This window comes from Rhipicephalus microplus, unplaced genomic scaffold, assembly GCF_043290135.1.
Source record: "Rhipicephalus microplus isolate Deutch F79 unplaced genomic scaffold, USDA_Rmic scaffold_117, whole genome shotgun sequence".
NCBI classification, from domain to species: domain Eukaryota; kingdom Metazoa; phylum Arthropoda; class Arachnida; order Ixodida; family Ixodidae; genus Rhipicephalus; species Rhipicephalus microplus.
In genome coordinates, this window is record NW_027464689.1 from 700,001 (window position 1) to 704,493 (window position 4,493).

The 4,493-nt window shown below is 57.5% G+C and overlaps 2 non-coding genes across 2 annotated transcripts; both read right to left on the reverse strand.

The window, feature by feature from the left end:
• Positions 1 to 594: 594 nt before the first annotated feature.
• On the reverse strand, positions 595 to 747 carry LOC142790685 (5.8S ribosomal RNA). The gene has a single exon (XR_012889698.1). It is a non-coding gene; the product is annotated as a 5.8S ribosomal RNA (ribosomal RNA).
• A 1,719-nt stretch (positions 748 to 2,466) lies between these two features.
• Positions 2,467 to 4,281, reverse strand: LOC142790703 (small subunit ribosomal RNA). Its single transcript, XR_012889716.1, has one exon. It is a non-coding gene; the product is annotated as a small subunit ribosomal RNA (ribosomal RNA).
• Positions 4,282 to 4,493: the final 212 nt, after the last annotated feature.

Sequence of the window (4,493 nt, forward strand, 5' to 3'; positions counted from 1 at the left end):
TGCTCTCCGCATCAACCGCGTACGCAGCGAACCGCAAACGTCGGGCGCAGCCTCCTCACCTCCCTGCGCTTTGCGCGCGAACGTTCCCTGTTCGCGCGGCAAAGCCTGGAGGAGGCACGGCCCCGCAGCGTGTTCGAGCGCCCGGTCTACGGGACACCCTGCTTACTTCGAGGGCAACAAGCGCAACGCAAGGCTGCGATCTCGCGCACTTTGCGCACGGCTGGAGAAGCTTTGCTGGCCGGCTTTCGCTCCTCGTGTTTACCGTGCGTTAAAGTTGCGCGTCCGTGGCTCTCGCAGCTCTTGCGCGCCCGGTCGCAGAGAGGAGTACGCAACCTCGACCGCACTTTCCCTGCAGGCTTCCTTCCGACTCGAAGTCCTGCGGCGGTCTCAACGAGGTGCCACATCCTCAATGCAGTCGGTCGCCCCCGTTTCGGTTGGGCTCTGGCACGACGGTCGCCACCGTCTCGCCCTTGAGTGGCCGCTGTTGGCGCTCGCTGTGAGGTGTTCAGCGTGCTGTCCGTGTTGCCGACGCGGTCAAAACGAGTCGACGGCTCACGTTCCCTTGTGCGCCGAAGGCTCACTTGATATGTGATCCGACCCTCAGACAGACGAAGCCAAGGGAAGACCCAAGGCCGCAATGTGCGTTCAAAGAATCAGTGCTCAGTGTGTCCTGCAATTCACACCAAGTCTCGCAGCTGGCTGCGTTCTTCATCGACCCGAGAACCGAGTGATCCACCGCTTAGAGTCGTGAAAAAGTGTTTGTTCAATTCCGTACAGTCAAAACCAAACGTTTCTGGCACTCGGCCAAACAGTGGCCAAGAAGGGCGCTTTTCAGCGCACGCTTGGACTCCAAAACTCTGCCGCGCCTTTTTCGGCTGCCGCAAATCGAGCAAACGGTGTGTTTCGGACGGCGTTTCGCTTTCGCTACTTGCGAGTGCTTTCGTGGTCCACCCCTCTATAAATACTCGGGAGGCGTCGAAGCCGGTTCTCCAAGCCGGACCCGTAGGTATCGTTGTGTGCTCGCTCTCATTGGCCCGCCTAACCAGAAAATGCCTGCGGTACACCCATTTGGATAAGAGTGCACGCAGATGCGGGCCTCGACGGCTACACATTTCCTCGGGCGGCCGCCTCCCGGCCTCCGTGGAGCGCGGGATGCACGGTCCCATCGACAAGCCTCTCCCGTTTTTACCGTGGCGTCGCGGTTCACCACGGCAGGCGGGTCGGTCTCCTCCGCATAAAAAGGGGGACCCCCGCTTTTTGTTCCACGAAATCGCACAAGCTTTTTTCGCATCCACGGTTTGCCACCGCACACCAAAATGCCGATCCGGCTGCCTACTTTAGCCAACAGGTGGAGCCAGGCGCGCCGTACTTGCGCGGCACTTCCCACGTCCACCGAAGTCGGTGCCAAGGACCACTTTCGGCGCCGGAGCCGCGTACGAGCCTACTCGAGGCGGAAGAACGAAGCCAGCAAGGGCCTGGCCGCAAGTGCGTTCAATTGTCGGGACGTCCAAGTCCCTCGTTCTTCCGTGCTTCCTCTTTCGGCAAGTCGTTGCGGCACCTTCCCAAAGCGCGCAGACCCGCTAATCGCGACGAGCGCGACGTGGCCGTGCCGCCTTTCCCTCGGCAGCAAGCAAAACGCCTGGCAACGTCGACGCTCCCCTAACCGCGATCTCGCACCGTGTTTCGTGTGGCGAATTCAAAAGCCGGCCGGCGCTGCTGCAACCATTACGGTCGGTACGCATACGCCGCGGAGGGCGGGACGGTCATCGGAGCGTGCGGTTCCTCCATCGAGTACTGCGCACCTCGGCCGTCGCATCGCCGTGCCATGACCGGCCGCGCGTCAACGCGAACCGGTGCCAGCGAGATCCCTCGCCTGCAAGAACCGACCGGCAGCCTCCGTCACCCGAGGACGCGGAGGCGCTTGCCGCGGACGGCGGGACGGTATGCACTGGTGCACAGCGGACCCGTCACATCGCCAGTTCCTTGACCGACCGCCGACGCTTGTGCCGTTCCTCTCGTACTTGGCAGTCGCCGCGCGATTGTCGGGTCTCGTTCTTGCACGCTCGAACGGTCGGGAGGGCACTCGGCTGGCGTTTCGGGAACGCGCAGCCTCGCCTTCTACCGACGTAACCACGACTCGCCGTTCGCGCTCCGCCGCTCCTGTTTACAGTACTAGGCGGTCCCGCAGCGGTCGGGTCGCGCATTTCGAGCGCTTCGAGCCACGGTGCAGTGGCGGGTCGAAAGCCGACCTATGAGTGCGTTGCGCCGTTTGTACCCGCGTCCGCCACCTGGCCGACCGTCCAAGGTCGCGGTGTTGGCGTCCGCTGGGCGCAACAATTTGTCACGGGGTGCCGCTCCACATTCAGGCAGCCCCGTGGGGAAAAGCCGACCCCGCGTCCAAACGGGGTCAGCGGCAGAAAGTGTCGGGCGCAGACGCAGCTGAGGCGCTCACCCTTCACAATCCGTTAATGATCCTTCCGCAGGTTCACCTACGGAAACCTTGTTACGACTTTTACTTCCTCTAAATGATCAAGTTTGGTCATCTTTCCAACAGACCGGCGCAACCGAAAGGCCGCGCCGGACATCGGTCCGAAGACCTCACTAAATCATTCAATCGGTAGTAGCGACGGGCGGTGTGTACAAAGGGCAGGGACGTAATCAACGCGAGCTTATGACTCGCGCTTACTGGGAATTCCTCGTTCAAGGGGAACAATTGCAAGCCCCTATCCCAATCACGAAAGAAGTTCCACGGGTTACCCAGTCTTTTCAGACAGGGATAAAGACACGCTGCTTCCTTCAGTGTAGCGCGCGTGCGGCCCCGGACATCTAAGGGCATCACAGACCTGTTATTGCTCTGTTTCGTGCGGCTAGGAGCCGCTTGTCCCTCTAAGAAGGTTGTAAGGTGCTGGGAACCCCGCACCTATTTAATAGGCTAGAGTCTCGTTCGTTATCGGAATTAACCAGACAAATCGCTCCACCAACTAAGAACGGCCATGCACCACCATCCACCGAATCAAGAAAGAGCTCTCAATCTGTCAATCCTCCCAGTGTCCGGGCCGGGTAAGTTTTCCCGTGTTGAGTCAAATTAAGCCGCAGGCTCCACTCCTGGTGGTGCCCTTCCGTCAATTCCTTTAAGTTTCAGCTTTGCAACCATACTTCCCCCGGAACCCAAATACTTTGGTTTCCCGGAAGCTGCCCGCCGAGTCATTTGAGTAACTCAGGCGGATCGCTGGTTGGCATCGTTTATGGTCAGAACTAGGGCGGTATCTGATCGCCTTCGAACCTCTGACTTTCGTTCTTGATCAATGAAAACATTCTTGGCAAATGCTTTCGCAGTAGTTCGTCTTGCGACGGTCCAAGAATTTCACCTCTAGCGCCGCAATACGAATGCCCCCGTCCGTCCCTCTTAATCATTACCTCGTATTCCAAAAACCAACAGAACAGAAACGAGGTCTTGTTCTATTATTCCATGCAAGTTTATTCAGGCGACTCGCCTGCGTTGAGCACTCTAATTTTTTCAAAGTAAAAGCACCGGCCATCTCGAGGCACACAATGAAGTGCACCAAGAAAGAACCGGCATGATGTTCAGTCCGAGCCGTCGCATCGGGTAGATGCACTACTCGTCTGGAACTGAGATCCAACTACGAGCTTTTTAACCGCAGCAGCTTTAGTATACGCTATTGGAGCTGGAATTACCGCGGCTGCTGGCACCAGACTTGCCCTCCAATTGATCCTCGTTAAAGGATTTAGAGTGTACTCATTTCAATTACGGGGCCTCAAAAGAGTCCCGTATTGTTATTTTTCGTCACTACCTCCCCGTGCCGGGAGTGGGTAATTTGCGCGCCTGCTGCCTTCCTTGGATGTGGTAGCCGTTTCTCAGGCTCCCTCTCCGGAATCGAACCCTGATTCTCCGTTACCCGTAACAACCATGGTAAGCAAGTAACCTACCATCGAAAGTTGATAAGGCAGACACTTGAAAGAAACGTCGCCGGCTCGTGGCCATGCGATCAGCACAAAGTTATCCAGAGTCACCACACAATACGGGCCGAAACCCGATCGATCTTGGTCTAATAAAAGCACCCGTTACCCAAAGGGCTCCAGGCTCACTGCATGTATTAGCTCTAGAATTGCCACAGTTATCCAAGTAGGAAGAAACGATCTAAGGAACCATAACTGATTTAATGAGCCATTCGCGGTTTCGCCTTATTTCGGCATGTACTTAGACATGCATGGCTTAATCTTTGAGACAAGCATATGATTACTGGCAGGATCAACCAGGTAATCGTTCGACTGCGCGTCCGTCCTCGCCTTCGGCGGGCCGGACGCAGTCTGTGTGCGGCGGAGGCCACCTTCAGGCGCCCCAACACGCTTATTTTGCACTCCGAGATGACGGCGTTCGAGCTCGCTACGGCACAACCTTCCCGAAAGACGAGTGGGAGCCGTGCGGCAAGAAGCACGTTCATGCTCGCTCTTTTTCGTTGCATCGACTCGGT